This window comes from Equus przewalskii, chromosome 16 (assembly GCF_037783145.1).
Source record: "Equus przewalskii isolate Varuska chromosome 16, EquPr2, whole genome shotgun sequence".
In the NCBI taxonomy this organism is placed as follows: domain Eukaryota; kingdom Metazoa; phylum Chordata; class Mammalia; order Perissodactyla; family Equidae; genus Equus; species Equus przewalskii.
In genome coordinates, this window is record NC_091846.1 from 10,439,649 (window position 1) to 10,464,156 (window position 24,508).

General features: G+C 40.0%; 1 pseudogene; it reads right to left on the reverse strand.

Annotated features, from left to right (window-relative positions):
• Positions 1–22,235: 22,235 nt before the first annotated feature.
• On the reverse strand, positions 22,236–23,931 carry LOC103549466 (cell division control protein 42 homolog; annotated as a pseudogene).
• Between the last annotated feature and the right edge of the window lie 577 nt (positions 23,932–24,508).

A 24,508-nucleotide genomic window follows, 5' to 3' on the forward strand; every position in this document is an offset into this window, starting at 1 on the left:
CTTGGCCACGGGGCAGGCCCCTAAAATTCATTTTGAAATAAATTGATTTTACTCTTAACCAGCTTGACCACACATTAAAATTTCTGTTTAAAGATTTTTTTTTTCAGAAACCTCCCAAAATTTTCTCTATTTAGATTTTGTCCTCTTTTTTCTTTCTTATTTCAGAAAAATCATTTTATTTTAGGACAAAATTACTTTCTTGTTTTCCTTTAACAAAAATACATTGTCATCTTCATTCTTTCTCATACTGAAAACATATATCCTATTCTCCTTGTCTGTTTTTCGTGTACAGTTGTTTTCTTAATTTCAAAAACTTACAAAGTTTGTCTAGAAAAGAAATAATGGAAGTCAGTTGTAACAGAATAATGACAGATTTACTCTCAGAAGATAGCGTAATTGCCTATGCATTACATTAAATGTATATAATCTCATTCTACATAATACAGTTAAAATAAACCATATGCTTTGTGGAAATTACTGTATGAGATTCATTTGCTCTGCCAAACTGGGGATGATAGAACAGGCAGAGGCAGCAAGGTCCCCACATTGTTTGTGAACAGGGCTGCTCTAAGTGGAGTAGGCAGAACAAAGATTCGAAAGATGGAACAACTTCTAAACTGATGGCAGAGCTATAAAGATCTGGGAAGCCACCACCAGAATTCTCAGCCTTGCAAGTAGTTATAAGAAATGGGGAAAGTTTTTTTAAACAAAAATTGCTGCCTGGCTGTAAGCCTGAAAAGACAAGGCAAATAAAGCATGAGCCGATCAGAGAGTGAGTACAGCCTGGCCTTGAGGAGTTGGCATTGTGTGTACACTTGACAGAAGGGATGGTGGTTCTTGTGTTGGCCTCTCCATCTAACTGCATAGACCTTTCTATCACTCAATTTACTGTGCTATAAGAGCAGTGGCTTTCAAAATATGTTGGATCATTCCACAGCGAGAAATATAGTGTACATTATGGTCTAGCATATACCCTCATATATAAGACCATATAAATAACTGAGAGAAAAATTTAATAAAGACACATTTTTTATTTTTAGTATATGCCATATGTGCATTCTATTTTTCATTTTATAAGATTATTTTCTTTTGTTTACACATACAATAAATTTATCTATGAATTACAAATAAAATTAAAGATATATTATCCATTTATTTATATTGATAAATGTAGGCATCATGTACATTTTCTATTTAAAGAAATGTTAATTTTGATTTATCAATAGTCTGTAGCCATAGTTTGAGAAGTAAGAAGTTACTGTAAATCCTTCCACAGGAGAAAGCTCTCATGAGAGTTCCGTTGCGTCTCATTTTTCACAGGGGCACCTGCTGCTTTGCCTGTGTTCTCAGCATCAAGCACACAGTTTGGATAGAGCTAATTTACGTTTATTGCTTTAAGTATTACGACATTTTCTCTTGGTTCATTTTGTATTCTCAGCTCTTCTTTCAACTTTTTAAACTATTTGTAATCTTTGCTTTCCAATGAAAACTAGGAAACAGGCAATCGTGAACTGTCTATCATCTATCAGCATCCTATAGTAGATTAGCAAACCTATAAAACACATTCTATAATTTCTAGAAGCATATTTCTCTTTGCAGTAAACGTTTCATTGTGGCACAAAACCTGTCAAAGATTTTTTTTCACTTATTTGCATGCTGTAAGTACCCTTTTTAGAGCTGTTTCTGAAGTCATTTTGTCTTTCAGAAGCTTCTGTATACCAATCAAAGAATGCATTCCATTGTCTCTGGGAGGTTTGGAATCCTCTCTTTTAAGGATGCCCCTTAAGGTGGACTTACCTGAAACAAAGTTTCCTCAGAATGGCCATTACAATTCCAAAGTATCCAAAAGTTCACTCCTTTCACTTGCTTAGTTTTAGAACTCTTGTTTTCTAACCATGCATGCAAATAAACTAATTTAGGTATTTCAAATGAGCCCCACTGGGGCGAAGCAAGTTTTAAATCATCCTTGGTATACCAGTGCCATTTATCTAAAAATCTATATGCAGAGGGCCCATAATTTTTAAACATCATTCCAGCAGGAGCCCCAAATGGGGGCTGAATTCCTGCAGCAGCCCTAGACCAGGCACTTCCCACTACAAGTAGGTACTCATCCAAAGAGGAAGGAAATTCCCTTAAACTGGTTTCAAAAGACACCCAGAATAAAAGCTGGAACCTCACCCAAGGTGGGAAGTTTGGAACCAAGATGCCTCACCACCTGGGCCCTGGGCCACTGGGGAGACAACAGAGCACAAGAGGCCCACACAGATGCCTTGCTTAAAACCAACGGTGGCTCCAGAAACAGGCAGAAAGTTGCTTTGAATCTTATGTCCCTGATGCCAAATATGTCAACTTAGAAAAAAGAGGCAACTGCAAACAAAAGGAGGGGTGTTTATTTGGGGTCTTAGAATTGCAATTTGGGGAATACAGTTCCAGCAGCAGCCAGAAGTTTCCCCCTCAGGAGCAAAAGTCAGGAGTTTTTATTAGCAAAAGGGAGAGCCCAGAAAAGCTACCCTAGTTGTTTGTTAGGGAAGGTAAAGTTATTGTAACCACAGGCCCCCTAGGACCAGTTCGAATGACCCCATCTTATCAACCGAAGGTTTTTCAGGGGCAAGCCAAAAATTTGCAAGTCTTGTAGCTAGAGCATGCACAGAGGAGAAAATCTTGACCTGAAATGACCCCAGAACCAAAGATTCTCCCCTCCATGGAACCAAAGGACTGGGCCATGACTGGAACTTGAAAGTCAGACTCTTATTAGAAGCGAGAGGTTCATTGTCTAGGAAGCCCCTTCCACACCTTACCGTGAATGTTTGAAGGCCTCCACTGAAAGCTGCCCTGTCAGCATTCTACATACCACCCTGTTCTCCCTAACTTCTTAAATTGTTCCCCAAACCCTGACCTGGGGAGACAGATCTGAGAGCTTATGCCTCCCGTCTCCTTGCAGATCCATCTCACAATAAAGCCTTTTCTTTTCTCAAAAACTAATGCTGTAATAATTGACTCTTAACGTACATCAGGCAAGAGAACTGCAATTTTGTGCCATAACATTATGTTACAGTTCATTAGCTCACTTAAGGATATCCTGTTGCTACTGGAAAATGTATATTTTTGCACAGTCCTTCAGAAAGTCCTTTCTCAGCAAATAACTCCCTTTTGACAAGTCAGCAAGGTCAGTACAGTTTCATATTTTTTTAACAAGATGGAGTCCAGGGTGCAAAATAGAGGCACTGTTGTCAACTTATTACCCTGACCCCTAGCTCCATAAGACATTAATCATAGCCCTGCTCAGAACGAGCCTAAAATGTTGCCTTTAGCTTACGGGAAACCACAAAGAGAGGAAAGGGGAGAGGAGATGGTTGAGACATATAGTTGAAACCAGTTAAAACCAGTGGACGGCAACATGGCAGTCTGACTTGAACTGACATAGACCCCACGGCTCATTACACGCTCACTGTAATACGTTACCATGCTACATAACACACGCACTGGCACCATGACAGTTTACGACTGCTGTGGCAACGGTAGGACATAACCAAATAAGGAAAGAAAAGAGGTGCCACCTTTGTTCCCCTGAAAAGCCTGACCAGTTCCCCAAATAACTATGAATATTCCTCCCCTTCATTACCTTGACCCCTTATAACAGCTGCTCAGCTGCCTCAAGAGCTGAAAGTTGATTTGCGAGCTTAGTTCCTGCCTATCCATTCTTTGGCCATTGAATAAACCTTGTGGTATTGAATGCTCAGCTTCGGTCTCGTTTCAAAGTTACCACACCAAACAGAGAAAGAACCCCCAAGACGAAGGGCAAGAGCCTCTTCCTCAGGTCTCTCCCCAGCTGGGGAGAGAGTTCAATTGGTAACAAACTTATTTCACAGGAGAACTAAAATGGGCATTAAGCTATACTAGATGTTGGAATCAAATGGATCAATACCTTTAATGTGCTGAGAGTAAGTGATTTAGAACTTGGAATGTTCTGCAAGCCAAGTTATCAATCAAGTGTGAAGAGCCAATAAATATATTATTAGATATGCCAAGATGCAGAACTTTTATTGCTTATGCACTATTCACTACTTCTTAGGAAGTTACTCATGTTCTGGCCAAATGTGACAGTAAACAAAGAAAGGGACCCAGAAAACAATGGCTCCTACTCAGTTGAACAGTATGAGCCCCAGAGTGACAGAATGCAGGGGCTCTAGAGAACAGCCAGGCCAGACTGCAGCAGGAAGACGGACAACTCCAAGAGGGAGCTTTCTTGGAGAAAAAGAGGATTCATAGACCATATAGTGCCATCGAGACGCTGGATGAATTTAAGAATATGATAAATGGAGGAAATGCTAGAAAGAAGAAAGGCAGTTAGATATTTCAGACAACAAAAGCTTTAAAGGGAAGAAACATCAGCATGACACATACTAGCTCTGCAATGAACAATTTTTACATAGGCATAATGATGTACGTTATTGATATTTAAAACTTTAAGAATCTACCTACAGCAAAGAACAGAAAAATTAATTATTTCTACAGAATAGCGTTTAAAGATTATAAAAGTAGAAGGGCGTATGACAAAAGTTGGGAGGGGTGTAGAGTGTGGCGGAGAGGCAAAGGAAAGGGTAGGAAGGCTGTTATCGCCGTGTTACCATCTGAAGCATCAAAAGGTAATATCTAGAGCTGATGCAACAAGAAACAGAAATTTAACTATATTATTTGAAGTTAAAAAAGGTAACCAGGGGAGAGATAAATAGGTGATATAACTATATTGGGAGGAGGTGGAGAATGCCGGTAAGGGGATCCCTATAGTTGCTAAATAAAAAATTATCGTACAGGCATATTGTCTAGAAATATGCTGGTAAACACCAGGATAATTAGAAACACGTGATGAAAAGTGCTTACCCTGGGCACCTGGACTAGGGGAAGAAGGGACTGGGAAAGAAGTTTCGCTTTTAATTATAGGCCCTCTGTATTACTTGATTTTTAAAACCATGTATATGTATTATTTTGATAAAATATGAAAACACAAATATCTCAAAAGTGGTGAAATTAAGATGGTACTGATTTGAGAACTAAGATCCCGATTTATGAAGAACTTGGTGGATTGTAAAAAGTAGTTAGATTTTGTCCTGGGTGATGGTAACGCCTAGAAGAATTTTTATCAGGGGAAAGGCATGTATAATTTGCATATTAGAAAAAGATTTTGAGGGATTGACTGATGTGGTTTAAGACCAGAGAGAGATAACAGTAAGGATGTTGTTGCCCTGGATTGAGTAAGAGGTAATGAGGGCCTCCACACAGAGCAGTTGGAACAGGCGCTGAGGAAGCGGGATGGCTTGGACAATGGGACTGTGGTGGAGCCATCACCTGGGGGAAAGAATAAAGGAAGCCAAGCTGGTTTAGGGAGGAGGAAGATAAAGCGTTTAGATTTGGTCACATTGCATTCGAAGTCCTGAAGGATGTCCAAGTGGAGACCTCCGGAACACCATTGGGCCAGTTGGAACTATGGGTGTAGAGCTCTGGAGAGATGTTTGGGGCAAAAACACAAATCCCCCTGGTGTTTGTTGAAGCCTTGATTGTGGGTTAAATCAGCCAGACAAAGACTACAGGAGGAGGAGCCATGGGCCAAGAGAGCATCCCCCTAAAATCAAAGTTAGTATGGTGGGCAGGGGCGCATCCTGGGGCCTGGGTGCCCTCAGAAGACACCTGGCCCGCCCTGATTCGGGCGCAGCTCTCCAGGCCTAACTGCCTCTTTCAAGGTTAAGGTTTACTCTTTGTTTCAGAACTCTTGGCTCAGACACTGTTTGAAACACTTTATTTTTACATTCTGTGTCACAATTGTCTTGTTAAGTGGCACAAAATTACCATTATTGAGTGAGAAACAGAATACACAGGCTGTGGAAAATAAGCAGAAAAACAAATGAATTTTTTCTTTCGTTTAATTGTTATAGAGTATAGAATTTTAGTTGGATAAATAAGTGTAGTTGCTCTCAGTCAGTACATTTACCGGTACTTACCTTCCATGCGGTACTGGGCCGTATTGTCTTAGCTATCTATTTCAATTTAGGGCAAGTGTGTCCTTTCTTCTTACATAATAACTTTAAAAGGAACTAGATATTTGGAAAAAGTAACAGTCTAGACAGAAAATCCACTTGGGAAGTTTATTGATACATTTATTGAACAATGTATTGATACATTGAAACATGAAAACAAGTAGAATTAAAGTGTTCACCACACCACAACATGCAAAGAGTGGTAACGTCTCCATGGAAAGCAATACTGCTCCACTTTCTTGTCCCACCAAGATGGGAAGAACTGGGAACATGAAACCCAAAGTAAACTTTGAGTTGACAGATGGGTCATCAGTATCAAGTGTGTCCTCTCAAGGGAGGCATGAAGTCTCCTGTAAGTTGATCTATCTCACAAACACATGGGCCCATGGCTTCCGTATGTCAGATATGCTCTAAGATGGCTTTACTTCTCTGAACCCAAGCTCAGCATCCAGCCTCATTACTGTAGGCTAGCAGTTTGATGAATGATGTTTCCTTCATTATTTCATAGCACTTGATTTGTGTGTTTTTATATGTTTTTCCTTTTAAATGGGCCCACAGAAATTGTGGTTTAAGTCATTTTGTTGACCTGAGGTTGAATATGTCATTCAAATCTACACACACACGCACACACACAGGTGCGCGCGAACACAAACTGATAAACAGCAAGCTCAAAATCTATCCGTAGCTAGCGCAACCATCAACAAAGAACCCTAGCAGAAGCTCATTTGGCGTTAAGGAAGCCAAATTTTCCTAGACGGGAACAACCATTTTTCAAATCGATATATATTGAAAAAAATAAACATTCTGACTTTGGGGTTTTGAGTGGCAAAACTAAAAGAAAAAGCCCATGAAAGAGGCAGTTGGAAGTACAATGTTGGTCGAGAATTTTGGTCTTCAGTACTGATCCAGGAATCTCTTTCGGGCTGACTGGGTTGCCAATGAATTTTGAAGAACGTAGAATATGTAGCGTAAGAGTGCTTTTAAGACTGAACTTTAAACATTTTATAATTTCACAATTAAAGGGGACGTTGATCTGTCATGGTCTGGATAATGAGTCACAGCTTTGTATAGTTTAGATAGTGGAACAACTAGAAATCAAAGAATTCATTTTAGAAATCCCCAAATATTGAGCTTATTTCCTCATGAAACCAGGAACCATTTCAGACATATGAAAGAGGTATTTGGAAAAAAAGATGCAATCAGATTCAGCGAGATCATCGGGTTCTGCATTTTCTGTTAATATCTATTTGCTATGGATTTGTTGGATTTGATCACCGTTGGCATTTGTTCACAGGTAAGCAGCGGCAGCTTCCACATGCATGAACACGATTAATGGGAGAAAAATCTTAAAGAAAATATTTCAATTCATCTATTTTTTCCAGTTAATTGGGAAAAGGCTGCTGTTAAAATTTGAGCATTTGAACGCATTAACCCATCTCATTGGGAAACTCTTTGGTAGGAGCATGGTCTGAGAATCACCATTTCAGCTGGTACAGAAAGCAGCGCAAGGCGTCAGAAGTGTGGAACTTACTCTTGCCCTTCTTCACTCAAGTAAACATTTGCTTAACTCACTTCAAAAAATTATTGAGACCTCAATTTGTCATGTTGACTCAAAAGCCAGCAAATTCTTCTGACTGTATTAAATGGTTGAATTAGTAGAACAATGCATCACCTTACTCTAGAAATTCAAAATCTTTTGAACTATTGCTGCAACTTAAAGTAAGTAAGTAAAAATTGCCATCGTTCTGCTCAAGCCTGTTTGCAATATCTGAAATTCAGGTAAGAAAAGAGGTATTGCAAATGTCAGCATATAAAGGTCAACATAGTGGATTTCAGGTGAAATCCCAAAGAAAGCTGGCAGTGTGAGAACAGAAGGAGTAGAGGATGGGAAGAGGACTAAAAGGGTAGGAGAGAGCAAAAGTAAACAGGGGACCCCCAAGTTTTAGAAAGAGATAATGGGAAATTAGAAAAAGACATTTTCACACAAACATGACCCCATTTTGTCTCCCCTCCAAATCTGGCAGGACGACGAGAGGTGGGCGCGTGAGTTTGGATCTAAAAATTGTGGAGTCACTGGATCAGAAATCAAGCCCCAGAAAGTGCAGGCTGAGAGAAGCTTACAAAATCCACGCTAAGAGAGAGATGCAAATTAAAGACAAGCCATCTGCAGTTTCCTCCCTCCCCTCAAGCCCTGGGCAGCACTGACACCCAGGCCTTCCTCTTGCTCTGTCAGCACTGGCTTTGCAGTGCACGGTGAGCGACTCCAGCAAACTCAGCCCAGGTCAGCCAAGATCTACCCCCATTCCTGTCTCTTCGAGGGAGAAGCTTCTAGCTCTCTCCGGGGATGCACTTTGGCATGGGAATAGGTCCAGTGTTCTTGTTCCTGATGGGAAAAAGATCTCCAAGCCTGGTTGATTCTCACTGGCTAACCTCTCCTAAAAGCTTAGCCATCCCTTTGGTCAACTCCTTTGAGTGCACTTAAAACTCCGGAGCTGTTCAGAAGAACTCAGGCCAGCTGTGGGCTGGGAACACCCACGCTGATTTTTTCTTCCTCTCTCTTCCTTCAACATAGCTATTTTGAGTCCCTGATATGTGCCAGACCGCAGTTTCTGGCACTGAAGATGGTGACGGGAGCTTTCAAGGAGCTTACATTCAAGAGGAGGAAAATGGAAAATTAACAATTCATTTTTTAGATTTTCCCAATTTCTGTGAAGGAAATAGGATGATGTGGTAGAGAATTACTTGCAGGGAAGTGGTCAGGAAAGACCTTTCTGATGAAGTGACAAGAATGAAAGTGGCCCCACTGTTATAACAGCACCATGAGAGTGGGAACCTTCTTTGTCTCGAGACTTAGCCTGCTGCACTTTCATGGATACTGACAGAAGACACAAGACACCAGGTCAGAGACAAAGGACTTTATTTCTCATGGCACAGAAAGTAGCAGGAACTTCATATTCATGTCAATTCCCCCTCTCCCCGGATCCCACAGGGGTGATGTATGGGTTTGCATCACAGGTGAGGAACTTGGAGCTTAGGGAACCCCTATCTTTTTAATGGGGTCCAAGCAAGCTGGCCCATCTGTTACCTCAGAAAGACATAATCTCTATTATACTGGACAGTAAACAAGCCTGCCCCATGCTCCAGAATGAAGCATAATTTCTATCCGTCAGGGCTCTTTGCTGTACAGACATCCTTGAAAAGATGGCCTGGAACGAAAGCTCTCAGTGCCTCTGCTTGTAAGACATGCAGAAACAGGAGAGCCCTGGAGAACTGTCTCCCAACATCATGGTTCTGATTAGTGACGTTCATCAGTGGAGCTAAGCTTCCTGGCTCCCTCATGGTTCGGTGGGCCATGTGACTACTCCCACCAATGAGTTGTGAGCAACCATTGCTCATATGGAACATTCCAGAGCCCTCTTTTCACTCTGGCACAATGACTGTCATGTTTGAAATGGTGGTTCTTCAGTAGGCCCGAGTCTTGAGTTGCTATGATGAGTAGAACTCTCAGCTCAACCTGTGATTAACACAAGTTAACAAGTAGGAGTTTAAGCCTTTATTGTGTGAGCCAGGGATGGGCAAACCACAGTCCACAGGAAAAATCTGGCCTGCTGTCTGTTTTTGTGTGGCCCACGAGCTTGGCATGTTTTTTTATGTTTTTAAAGTGTTGTTAAAAAAAAGTCCTATGTGGCCTATAAAGGCTAAAATATTTTCTATATGGCAGTTAACAGAAATGTTCCCCAGTCCATGGTTTACCTAGCCAATCTGCCTGATATGAAGGAAAATAAAGAAAATATGTTATTGGAGAACCAAAATAGGAAGTGTTTGAAAAAGCAGTCAGTGTCAAAAGCCACCAAATTAATTGGGTGAGGTTCTGAGAAAAAGCCATTGGATTTGAAAACATGGAAGTCACTGAGGACTTAAGTCCAGTTTCATTTGGAGAGTCAGGGACAAAAGTCAACTGGAGGGGATGAGGAAGTTAAGTCAGAAAATGAATGTGACCATTTCAAGAAGATTGCTGTGGATGAGGACAGAGAAATGAGAAGATGGCTGGAACGGGCTGTGGGGTCAAGGGAGGTCTCTGTTTTTAAGATGGGAGCCACTAGAGCCTATGAATGCACCAATGGGATCAATCAAGTGGAGAGGGAGCACTGATACAGGAGAGCAGGAAGGAGAGGAGATAATTGAAGGAGTGAACTCCTGGAAGAGAGTGGACATGATCTGAGTACAGTGGAAGGACTCACCAGTGTTAGAAGGGAGGGCCTTTCTCCCACTGCAACAGGAGACAAGTACGTCTTCAAATGCAGGAGGACCTGTGGATTTGATTGCAGGAAGATGAGAAAGTTCTTGTCTGATGACTTCTATTTTTCAGTAAAATACAAGGCAAGTAGGGGAGAGAAAGGGCTGTCAAGAGGAGGGCGTGGAAGGTTTGAGAGGGGAAGAGAAAGTTGAACTGCCTCCGAGTGAGGGAAAGTGAGCTTATGATAAGGAAAACAGTAGAGTCGGTGGGGGAGAGTTGAGTATCCCTTTGAGATGAATGATCATGAGTTTAAACTCAGTATGACAGTCTGGGTTTGTGACATCCCAAGTGGAGAAAGTGACTCTTTGGGTGTAAACAGATTTGGAGTGTAGCCATTTGAATGTGATGGGAAACAGGGTGGCTAGGCTACTGTGAGAGTTTTTAAGCGCTGCCTTGAGGGCCCCGTCCAAAGACACTCTGAGCTTGACCACCATATACCTGACTTTATCAGTGATTAAGAGTGTGTGTTCTGGAGCCAGAATGCCCAGGTTGAAATCTAAGCTCTGCCACTTGTAGACCTCAACCAAGTTATTTAACCTCATTGAGAACAAGGCTAATAGTTGGATCGACCTCCTATGGTGGTGGTAAGAATTAAATGATCTTCATTCTAGTATCAGTGCCTGATACATAGAAAGTGTTCCCAAATGATCTTTGCATCCGGATGTATGCCAAAAGTTTCAGGTAATCTAAGAGCCAGATTAATAGTCCATTTGCCAAGGTCTGCTTAGGGAGCACGTACTGCCCTGCCTTAATTTCTCCCAGCTTTTCTTCCTCTGGGGAATAAGAATGGTGCAAATATGTTGAGAAATGTAGGTGTTCCCTAAGGCTTATCTCTATTTTTATATTCTTAAGCCATTTGCAGAATCTATTGCTGGATGAAAATGTTCACACTGAGTGCTGTAAGTTTGGCACTAGAAAATGAGAATTTGCTAGCATTTTACTGGAAAGCAGACTCTGAAGGTGCTAAGGGGAGTGAACTAGGGGCAGCTTGTGATGGTGAGGTGGCCCGTCAGAGGCATTCTGCTGCACAGCTTCCTGTGGTAGGTGGTGAGGGAAGATGCCCACTGGAAGGTGCCGCATGTTGCTGGCCCATCTGGCACAGCAGAAAAAGACCATTTGCATGTAGCTGTCTAATGAGATGAATATATTGGAACCAGGAGGAGAAGGCCCTTCCTCCCGCAATGTCTCTCTAAAGCACTTGACTGACAATTCTTAACATCACACTTGCTGCAAAGGGGAAATGCTTAAATGGTCCAGCTCCAACATTGCAGAACAGGTAATGAAGGGTGGATTGGAGCTGAAAGGCAATCAACTGATAACCAGCACTGTTTCCAAAGCTTTTGGACACCAGAAAACATTGATAGCACCAGGCCAATTAAGGCCTAGAAATGACCCTCTAAGTGGGTGTCTAAGTGTCTAGCTGCTTTTTCTGCTCTATCTGCCCTGTAAGAGGAGAGGTAGGAAACCAAACTTAAGCAGCCCACTCTACAGTTCAACGGTCAAGATGAAGCTGAGAGGCTGTTTACAGAGGAAGAAGCAAGCACACGTGAGATCAGTGCTGAGGGGCTCCACATTCAGTCATTAATGTTAGGCCTTGAGATTCAATTTCATTTATCGTTCTGTTATATAAAAGGAACAAAGATATATCAAGGTCCAAAATTGCTCTTCTTTTTTCCGAAGATTGAGCAATATTCTAGCTGCCAGGATTTCCTCTTCTGGCAACCTGCCACTGTTACTTCTTTCCTCTGATTCCTCTAATCTCTTAACCAGATATGGCTTCAGACAAAATATAAAGTAGGTATGCCTCTTTCTAGGGCAACTCCTAAGGTGTCTGGGGCTATGGGAAAATCTTTTTCCAAGGCACTCATCTATATAAACAATTTGATTAAACAATATATTACAAAGTTCACGGACCCATGTGAGTTACAGTGATTTATTGACGAAGACTTAGGGTGATGGGTAGAGAAGAGCTTTGTTTATCTTCCAATCAGTGCATGTGAAGATCTTTTGTCCTGTGTCCTACGTGAGTGAGAGTCACCCAAATCAGTGTCTCAGCACTATTCTGGTGGCCTGATTTCATGTGATCCTGTGAAAGAACTACTGTGCAGGCCAGTGGGAGGAACTGCCTCTAGGCTGCCCTCCTGGGACTAGGTCCTTCTATGCGGCTGGGGCTGACTCCACAAGCATGGGTTCTAGAGCTTTTGCTCTACCCCACATATGAGATAGAGGGCTGGAGAGTCCTCTCGAGAGAGGAAATGAGGACTGGGACCCATGTAGGCCATGATCTGGCCTTGGGACACCAAGTGCAGATGGAAAGGTTGGCCCCAGCAAGTGCCAGGCTTCAGAGAGGGACTTCCTTCATGGAAGGCACTCCAGAGCACTGGATCCTGAAGCATGGGACCAGTGGCAGGGATCTGCTTCCTTGATCTAAGGGCCATGCTGCCTCTTTCGATAGCTGCCTCATTATATTTTTGATTGTAGAGATCACTCACTAACTCTTTTCCTTTTAACTGAACACATGCAAAGTGATTGAGCCGTAGCCCATCACACAGTAAGTTGGTGGTAGGGCCTGGACCAGAACCCTGGTCCCCAAGCCAGTGACCATTCTTTTATGCCACATGCCTTCTGTATGATTTTCTCTTGCTCCTTCTCTTCAACATTCAAAATCTCATGTATTCCCTGGTTGTGGGGTCCCTGGTGTTATGGAATGAATGTTTTTGTCTCCCCAATATTCATATGTTGAAGCCCTAACCCCTTATGCAGCTGTTTTTGGAGAAGAGGCCTCTAAAGAAGTAACTAAGTTTGAAGGAGCTCATTAGGGTGAGGCCCTGGTCCTATAGGAGTAGTGTCCTTATAAGAAGAGACACCAGGGAGATTGCTTCTCCAATGCACCAGCACCAAGCAAGGGCCAAGTGAGGACATGGTGAGAAGGCTGCCGTCTAAAAACCAGGAAGAAAGGTCTCACCAGAAACAATCTGCTATCACTTTAATCATGGACTTCCAGCCTCCAGAACTCTGAGCAAATAAGTTTCTGTTGCTGCGGCTTTTGTTATGGCAGCCTGAAGACATAAAAATACTTGACTTCCCAGGAAATGTTCTTCCCCTTCCAAAACTGCCTTCCAATCTCTCTTTGCAAACCTCCTTCAAAGTCTACGCCTTTGTCATCTAAATCCTTCAGAGACTTGCTTTCAGCTAGGATCCTGGCACACAAAATCTTTAATGACGATTATTAATGTTACACATTCTTGCTAAGATATTTGCTTTAACCAGGACCACTTCTGGATAATTCCCTAATTCCAAAGAATGATTTTAACAGTGGGCTTTCAAAACACTGGGACAGGCAGGCTGAGGAATTCAGCTTCACTTATACAGGTCTTTAAGTGGCCCTTAAATCCTTCCATGATAGCAGCTGTCTTCTCACTTGTGAATAGTACTAACCTTAATCTTCAGGTTAAATGAGTCCTTTCACTTTCAATATCCAGGCAGGGAATACTTATTTTCACATAAGGAATAGGGAAAATAATTACATTTAGAAATATCAGTTGTCCATTATTGTATCATTTATTTGAAATGGGACTATTATGTATCATGTGTTCATATTTTACTATTTCCTGATATATTTCTCTATTTAATTTGAAAGATAGTATAGATCTTCTGAGTAGGAATCATCCTGTGAACTTCTTTTAATACTGTGTTAAACAAAAGCTTAATAAAACCATCGTGTATACTACAGGTATTCAACAAATCTGTGTTGGTTATTGAATTACTGAAACAGAATTGAAGTATCTGTTAGCAATGCATTGAGTTACAAGTAAATAATTAAACTCACAGACTCTTAATAAGGGATATTTTTCTCACTTATAAAGTGTTCTTGAAGTACGTTTCTGGCTTTAGTTTAGCTGCTCAAAAATGCCGTCAGAGACTCACTCTCTTTATGTATTTTTACCCTGTCATCCTTAGTCTGTTGCCTTTTGTTCTCGTGCTTGTGCTTCATGATCAAAAATGACTGCCACAAACACAGATATAATGTCTGCATTCAAGGCGAGAAGGGGGATGCATCAGAACGGTGTCCGGTGACCACTAGTTGCTAAGGAAACTTGGAAAGTGGGTATTTAGTTTAGTTTTTTAACCCAATAGTGGTGATGAAAGGGGAAGAGAATTAGAAATAGTTGTTAGGTGAGCCACAACTGGAAGGAATTACTTTGTGTTTAGAACTACTGATATTTTCAAAATGAATCTTTAATGCCAAAATGTTTGCAGAAATTTTTGTACATGATGTATCTTGGAAATTTTATGTAAATGAATACTTTTTTTCTTTTGAGGAAGATTAGCCCTGAGCTAACATCTGCTGCCAATCCTCCTCTTTTTGCTGAGGAAGACTGGCCCTGAGCTAACATGCGTGCCCATCTTCTTCTGCTTTATGTGTGGGACGCCTGCCACAGCATGGCTTGCCAACCGCTGCCATGTCCACACCCAGGATCCGAACTGGTGAACCCCGGGCACCAAAGCGGAACGTGAGAACTTAACCACTGTGCCACTGGGCCGGCCTCATAAATTAATACTTTTGATTGAGAATTACTTTCTTTTCTCTGATCATAAAACTAATGCACATTTGACTTTTGCTTCTGGTTAAGATATAGAAAGTGGCAGCAGACCATTGTTCCTACCACAACAAACAGAAGAAACTAGATGAATTATAAAATGACATATTTTAAAAATGGCTGTGGATACTGTGGATAAGAAAGGGTATAGAGCAACTGAATTCCAGAGTAGAAAGATCTTTTTCTACATGAATGTAGATCTGTAGCTGTTTTCCTCTTTGAGGCATTTGACAATGTGTACATGAGCTGAGAACTGGACTCATCATCGCAGAGGAACTCTGTTAGGATAAAGAAAAACGGTAGGACTTTTGAGGTCTGTTGTGAAAGATTCAAATCCGGGGGATTCCTAAGGACAAAGACAGTTTTCTCTGCTGGTTTCTTCACATGGCTTTTTAATGAGTGCATTGGTAATGAGAGGGGTGCAAGCTGGACTTGAAAGGGAGAATAAAGTGTGTTGTAGTCTCATGGAGCTTGGTAGCCAAGATCATGTCAGAGAGAGGAGCCTGCAATAAACCAAGCACGCGTCTCATCTTTGAGACATTGAAACTGGAGGTCGATGGGGTCTAACAAAATCTACAGCCTTATCCCAGCTCAATTGTTCGTTGGATCATGGTGATCAGTATCCTACCCTGTCTGCCTGATGAAGGAAAGGGCAAACCATCTCTGGGAAAAAAAGCACCTACTTCAGTCTTTACACAACTCTTTTTCACAATTTCTGGGATACAAGAAAAAAGTTAGAATGCATTTTAAAAAGCAAGAAAATGTGACCATAATTAAGAGAAAAAACCCAGTAGAGACAGATTGATGACCCAAATATTGTATTGAACAGACAAGGTTTTACTATGAACAAAACTGACGAAAAGATGAGAATTGCAACAGAGAAATGGAATCTCTCTCTCTCCAAAATGGACATTCTAAACTTGAAAATTTCAAACAGGTTATTGAATGAGTTTAATAGAACACTAAACAAATGAGGAGACAGGATTAGCGAACCGAAAATCAGATCAATAGTAATTATCCGAATCTAAGCACAGAGAGACAGAGGAATTCAAAATTAAAAACCAGTGGGTAAGAATTGTGAAGAACACTGTCAAATGATCTAACATATGTATGTGAGGTCCTAGAGGAGAGAGAAAATGGGACAAAAGCCATAGTTGAATTTTCTAAATCTGATGAAAGACATCAATGCACAGATTTAAGAGTCTCTGCATCCCAAGCAGTAAAAATACCAGAAGTCAAGTCTAGATACATCACAGTCCAAATGCTGAAAACTAAAGATAGAAAAAAAATCTTTAAGGTAGGCAGAGGAATAAAAAACACATTAACTTCAAAGGAACAACAATTACCTTGATAGAAAACTTTTCAATAGAAACTCTGGAATCCACATGACAATGAAGTATGTTTAAGGTGCTAAAGGGAAAGAAAGAAGGAGAGGAAAAAGCCTACCAACCTAGAATTCTTAATCCAGTGAAAATATTCATTAGAAATGAAGGTAAAATAGACACTTGAAAACAAATAAAGATCTAGATAAATCATTGCCAGCAGACCTACAATTAAGAAGTACTAAAGAAAATTCTTCTGGCTGAAAGGAACAATCTGTGAAGGAAACAGGACTGAAGAAAGGGATGAGGAACACTGGAAAATGTGGCTGAATATAAAAGAGCATTGACTACTTAAACCAACAATAACAATGGTGTCTTGTAGGATTAAAAGCCTGTATAGAAATGAAATATATGACAGCAAAAGTACAGAGGGTAGAAGGGAGTAAATGAAGTTATACTGTCGTAAGTTTCTTGAGTTATTCACGAAGAAGTAAAGTAGTAATTTATGGTAGATGTAAATAAATTAAGAATGCATAATGTAATTTCTAGAGTCATCACTAAAAATAAAACAAAACTAAAAATCTAGTAGAAGAGAGAAAATGGAACATTAAAATACTTCATTAACGGCAAAAGGAACTGGAAAAGGAAGAAAATATAACAAAGAACAGATGTGACAAGTAGAGAGTAAACAAATAGACCTAAATCCAACCATATCAGTAATTATCTTAAATGTAAATTGACTAAAAATTTCTATTAAATAGCAGAGATTGTTTTACTGGGTTAAAAATTAACAACTAACTTTATGGTTTTTAAAAGAACACACTTTAAATAAAAGGAAACATAATCAACATAGTATCAACATAATCAACTTGCTATATTAATACCAACAAAATAAATTTTGAGGCAAAAATATTACTTGAATAGTGGGAAACATTTCACGATTACAAAAGAGGAAATTTAACAGGAAGACATAACCATTCTTAATTGGAATGTATCTAATAGTAGGCTTAAAATATACAGCAAAAATCAAAAGAACCAAATAGAAAAGTCCGTGGTCAAAGCTGAAAATTTTAACACAACTCTTTCAATATTTTATAATACTAGCAGACAAGAAAATTAGTAAAAATTCTCAGAAAACTAGAAATAGAAGGCAAATTTCTTAATATAATAAAGAATATCTACAAAAAATCTACAGCTGTCATAATACTTGATGTTGCCAAATTGAATTATTTTCTAAGTTTGGGGAAAAGACTAGGATTTTAACTTGCACTACCTTCTATTCAACATTGTTTAGGAGATCCTAGTCAGGGCAAGATGACAAGGAAAATAAACAGAATTGTATAAAGAATGGAAATAAAGAAGTTAAATTATATTTGCTGATGAAATAATTGTATACAGAGAAAATACAAACAAATTTACTAGGTATCTTATCTAATAAGTGAATTTACCAAGATCACCAGAAATAAAGTTGATAGAAAAAATTTTAATTGTATTTCTGTGTACTAGCAACAAACAATGGAAAATAAAATTAGAAAAATGTCATTTACAATAGTACACAAAATATCAAATGCCTGAAAATAAATTTAATGAATAGTTGCAAGACCTCTACACTGAAAACTATAAAATTTTGTTGAGAGATATTAAAAAGAAACTAAATAAATGAGAGATTTATTAATTCATTTACTGCAATATTCAATATTGTTAGGAGTACAATGATCTCAAATTGATCTGCAGATTCAGTTCTAATCAAAATCTCAGTAGATTTTTTTGTGTGTAAAAATTGACAAATTGTTTCTAACTATATATGGAAATGCAACGGATCTAGAGTAACCAAGCCAATCTTAATGAGAAAGTTTGATGATTTACTTTACCAGATTTCAAGATTTCCCATAAACCTACTATAATGTGTTTTATTATCATGAAGATAAATTGAACAGAATAGAGAGTCCAAAAGTAGATTCATATATATATGGGCATTTAAGACAGAATCAATAAATGCAATTCATGAGGAAAATGATGGTCTTTTCAATCAATGTTGTAGAGAAATATCCATATGGAACAATATGAAGCAGCCATACAAACTTGGGTGGAGGGCACACCATTGAAAGCTTAAACTATAAAGCATCTAAAAAACTAGTTCTCAGTTGAGGGCTTTTTGGCCCCAGGAGACATTTGACAAGGTGTTTGCTTGTAACAACTGGGGAGGAGGCGCTACTGAAATCCAGAGGCCAGGATGCTTTTAAACATGTTACAATGCACAGGAGAGCCCCCCACAACACAGAATTATCCAGCCCCAATGTCAATACTACCGACGATGACAAACCTTGGTCTAGAAGAAAACATAGGAGAGTATCTTCATTATCTTAGGTAGGCAATGAATTGCTAAACAGATCATGAGAAGCACTATCCATAATAATAAGTGGATATTTGATTTTATTTGAAATAAAACCATTTTTTTCTAACCAAGAAAAGGAAGAGGCAAGTTACAGACTGGGAGAAGATATGTGTGATATATGTGTCTGACAAGGACTCTGGCGGGCAAACTCTAAAATAGTCCCCATAATCCCTGATATTCACACCCTTGTGTAATCCTCACCCCTTGAGTTTTGTTGGGACCTGTGGCTTGTTTCTAACCAATGGACTATAGCAAAGGTGATGGGATGCATGTGATTAGTGTATGTGATCATGTTGCATGGTCCTGTAACATACATCTTGAGGAGACACTCTCCTCGCTTTGGGAGACAAGATGTCATGTTGAGAAAGCCCACATGGCGAGGAGGTAAGGGCAGCCTTGAGGAAACAGCCAGCAAGAAGCTGAGGCCCACACGCTGACAGCCCACAAGGATTTGAATGCTACCAACTGTAAGCTTGGAAGTAAATCCTCCCCCTTTGAAGCACAAATGAGACCATAGTGCTGACCAACGCCTTGACTGTGGCATTGTGGGAGACTCTGAAGTGGAAGGGCCCAGCTAAACCAGGCTCAGACTCTTGATCCACAGAAACTGTCAGATAATGAATGGATGTCGTTTTATGCTACTAGGTTTGGGGTAATATTGCTATGCAGGAATAGATAATACAGATTCATAGCCAGGATGTCTCCTAAAAATCTGAGACAGATACAACACAATCAAAAATGTCCAAAATACTTGAACGAGTACTTCACAGAAATTCAAATGGCTAATAAATACATGTATAGTTAAGTGTTCAATATCTTAATATCATGGAATCACAAATTACAACTACAGTTAGATATACCACACACCTATAACAATGGCTAAAACTAAAAAGACTGACAATTCTGAGTGTTGATGAGGATGTGAAGCAATTATTGAATTCTTGTAAAGTATTGCGTAGAGTTTTAAATGACAGGCACTTTGGAAAATGATTCAGCAATTTTTACTAAAGCAAACCAAACATCTGCACCAGGGTTCAGCAAGCTATAGCCATGGGCCAAATCTAGCCCACCATCTCTTTTTGTAAGTAAAATTTTGTTTCACAAGCACACCCATTTGTTTATGTATTTTCTATGGCAGAGTTGATTAGTTATGGCAGAATGTGTTGCTTGCAAAGCCTAAAGCATTTATCGGCCCTTTACAGAAAAAGTTTGCTGACCACTGGTCTACACCATGTCTTAGCAACTCCTCTCCTAAATGCATAGTTCCACAAAATGAAATATTCAAGAGAGTCCAGAGAACTTTTATTGTAATAGCCCCACACTGGAAAAATCTAAATTTCCACCAGGAAGAAAATGGATACATTGTGATATATCCATACAATGGAATACTTCACAGCAATTAACAGGAGCAAACTATTGGTAGATGTAACATGAATGATTCTCACAGGTACCTTGAGCAAAAGAAGCCAGACACAAAAGAGAACATATTATATAGTTCTATTTACATGAAATTCAAGAACTGGTAAAAGCAATTGATAGAAGTTAGAATAATGGAAACTTCTGGTAGTGGAGTATAAACAGGGAAGCCACCTAAAGGAACTGGCTATGGTGTTGGAAATGTTCAATGTCTCGACCAGCGAGTATATGCAAGTAAGAAATCAAGTGGTACACTTTGTGTACTTTATTATGATGTCCCTCAATTAGAAAATATGTGTTTATTGTAGAATATCTGGAAAGTGTAGCAAAATTTAACAAAACATTAAAAAAATTAGGCATAATCCCAGTACTCAGAGGGCACCTACTCTTCACATCATTTTGCTTTACTTTCTTCAAGCCTTTCGTTTTGTTTTGTTTTTAATGGTTTCAAACCTACTGAAAAGTTGCAAGAACAAAACAGTGAACTTCCTCATTCCTTTTACCCAGATGCCTTCTTACCACGAGATATTTTGGCATGTACTTCTCCCAAACAAGAATACTCTCCTACATTGCTAACTGTGCAACCCTCTGAACATCAGGAAATCTACACGGTAGATTTCATGGTAGATGGTACAACATTACCATCCAGTCCATAACCCCATTCAGATTTCACCAACTGTCCCACCAGTCTCTTATTTTCCTTTCTAGTCCAGCATCCTATCTAAGAAAATGTGTTGTATTTAGTGGTCATGTCACATCAATTTCCTTCAATCTGGAACAGTTTATCAGTCTTTTCCCATCCTCATGTCCTTGAAAAGCTTAAAGAATACAGGCTGTCTGTAGCATGACCGCCAATCTGGGTTGGTCCTATGCTTCCTCCTGATCAGACTCAAGCCACGTATTTTTGGCAGAAAGAGCACAGAAGTGATGCTCTTCTCAATGCATTGTGTCAGGAAGCACACGACGTTGACTGGTCCCAATAAGATATTAATCATGATCACCTGGGCAAGTTAGTGTCTCCCAGCCCCAAGTAAAGCCAGCATTTCCCACTCTGTATTTGATCAGTGTTTTGCTGAGAGATGTTCAGAAATTATCCTGTTGCTCAAACCTCCATCCTCCAAACCTCACATCTGTTGACAACTCCTGCATCACTTGCTGCTGTGATGCTTGCCAAGTGGTGATTATTTTCATCATTCCTTCTACACATTTTGGTTGGCATTCTATTTTAAGTAAAAGTTTCCCTTCTCCCTTTTGTATTTGTTATTTATATTAATATGGAGTTAGGGGTCCTATTTTATTAAATGGGTTGTAATCCCATATTGTGTGCGTATTTCAAAACAGGGAGGTAGTTGTGAACTCAATCCATTTGGACAACTTGAAAAGGTGCAGTACTTTTCTTCATTTACCAGCGAAAGAAGTTAGAAAATAACTTAAAAAATAGCAAATGGCAAACAAATTTCCTTGAAAGTCGTAGTCACATTTTTGGTACATCCTAGAAAAGAGGGGCATGAAAGTTTCATCCACTTTCCTAAGTTTCCTCAAATACTGGACCCACTGAAGAGTGGAGAGAGAAGGCAACTTTCAAAAAAGAATATGTTATTAAATGAGACATTGACTATGCTGCTTCTTAATAGCACCAGATGGGGAATATGGTTTCCAAATTAGATCGAGGCAGTGGAATGAGCAATCAATCCAGCCTCCTCTGCCAAGGGCTGTCCACTGGTTAATTAAAAAACAAGACCAAATAAAAAATGCTTCATACATCCCCTCAAAGGGAAAAGCAAAAACAAAAAAAGCCCACTAATATGTCCCAAATTACTCTCCGTAGTATAACCAGGAAGCATTTTCAACAATTTGAGTCAAGAATTTATCTATCATGGAGTCACCACAAGTGTGCCTTCCTTTTAAACAAACAAAATTTCAAAGTAAACAAAACAAAAATCAGTACTGATCACTTCTCTTACAATGCACAGTTACTCAACATTAACTAGTATTTAAATTGAAGTAAGAAGGGAAGGGGGCCTTGTCTCAACAAGAGTACACATGGGTGGGTGCAGGACATTTGTCATCATTGCAAAAGTGAGTTTTAATTTTTAATCTTCAGTTTGATGTACACATTGCTTTTAGTAGCATGCCAACACCGTTGGACCAGAAAGGGCTCTGGAGGGATGTTCATGGCAGCGTACACCTGTCACTCTTCTGTTCTGGAGGCTACAGGGCAACTAATGAATAGCATTTTGTCAAATGCACTCTTCAGACCTTGCTGGATGAGTGCAAAGCACTCCATACTCTTGATAGCCTTTAGGCCATGGGCCTGCTTTTCAGCAGTCTTCAGGATGACAGGTTTTTGTTTGTTTTTAGCAAGTGTCTCAGTAGTAGAGGGATCATCTGGGGTCATGTTGGTCCCAACAGGCAAGAAAGGAGTCTTTGGACAGTGGTGTCACAAGTACCCACTTTTCATATTTTTGCATGAAGACAGAGGGCACTGAAAAACAGACTAGGGATGCTTCTGTTTGTGGACTGGTGAGAGGTCGTAATTTCATAATCTTGCCCCATAGTATTAAAAAGTCCGAGAGCATATGGCTCTCTACCAACACTTACTGTGCCTGCAGACCTGTAGGGTATGGCTGGCACATATTCAGAAGGGAATTTACTTGTTGAAAAGACTGTTGGATGACCCTTCCTACCAATGGCTCTTTCACAGACAACACAATTCTTTGCATTGCTAAAGTATTTTTCACCTAGTTTACTTTACAAATTCAGTATTGGCCTCAACTTCTCCACCAGGGCATTGGCAGCACTTGTGTGGGGTCTCTGCAGCTGCTAGACAGTGATGCCCATTATATATTTAGATGCTCAAATTGTTCTGGATTTGGCCAGTGGGGGCCCCTTCAAGCTGGTCTTATTCTTTTTGTTCTTGTAATTCTTTGAGCATTTTTGTATTTTCTGGCAAAAAAAGTTGTGCCCTTCCTGACCCAGTGATGGAATCAGCTATTTCTCTGAGGAGTTCTGGTTCCTTTTAGTGAAGGATGACATTTAAAAACCAAGTTTGATTTGAGTACTCAGCATGCTCATTGCTACTGGGCTGTCATTGCTTCTAGGCTCCGTCAACAGATGGAGCTGAAAATATTAATATACACACATATACAACATCTATAGCTATTTCTATATCTATCTGTGTATACATGTAGTGAAAGTTCCTGAGTTAATACCAATACATTTATTGCCAGTTCAATATTAAAGTTATTTCAAGTCTTTCCCTTTTCCATGTTGGTAAATCCCTTCTCAGATCTGATAAGAAGGTGTTTTCAACTGAGATTTAAGCTGGAGGTAGAAAAGTCAAAATTGCAAGCTTGGATATCAGAGATGCAATAAATATCACATGGAAAAAAATCATTATTGGCTTTCTGTAACTTGTTTCTGTAAAGGTCACCTTCTCTAAGTGTAAGTACTTACTGAGACCACAATGACTCAGAGTTGCATTGTTTTACAGAATAAAGTGGGGTATGCTAGAACTTGGATGTGGGGCAGAGCTCGGCAATAGCATGCTGAGATCCAGGAGGTAATGAGACATAGCGGTGCCCCTGAGGAAGAGATTCTTCATACCCAATCTCCGGCCTAACCTGGAATGCTCTAGACTGCAGGCAGCTAGAAGAAGCATCTTGTTTCTAGCACTTTTGGGCATCATCCAGCATCTGGTAACTTGTTTCAAGGTCAGGTTTATCAGAGGTGCTTATTGGGGTGCATTTCCCCCTGCCCCAGTTCCCTCCATCCTTATAATGTTGGCTATTCAGGAAGTGCCAAAGCCTGAGCTCCTCTGACCTCTATGAGGAGCGTAATGGCCAGGGGTCAGAGTCCCTGGAGTCATGTTACAGAATCTAAGCTAGAGATAGAAGATGGTTAGCCTGTTGGTTGAACTTGGCCCACAGATACTTTGAGTCGTTAAAAATTATGTTTTCAAATAAAAATCCAGATTTCTGACTTTTCTTGAAAAATGTGAAGATCTGGCAACAAGGGGCCCATATTCCTGTGCACTGATACTCAGGTAGAAGTTTAGGAGGGGCGAGTATCCTCCAGGGATCCTGTTGATGGCTGCCTGCCCTACTCATTGGCATTCACTATGCAATAGCCTTCCCTGGAGTTGGAATTGTCATTGGAAAAGCCTCATCAGAGGACATGGGATTTTCTTTTGCAGTGTATTTGCTTTGATCCCGCAATCACTTCTTTTATTTCAGGGCTGGCTTAGGACCACCAGTCTCCTTGGAAGCAGAAGTCCAGCAACGCAGGTAGAGGCCAATTCTTGGCTAGTCAGTGGAGATGAAGCAGAGTAAGATGGCAGCCTATACCAAGACTGGACTTCAAATTCATTGAGACAAAAGTAGGAAAAAATCCAGGGTCTCTGAACCAAGCATCTGAATCTCTTCCCTCTACCATATACCTAGTGA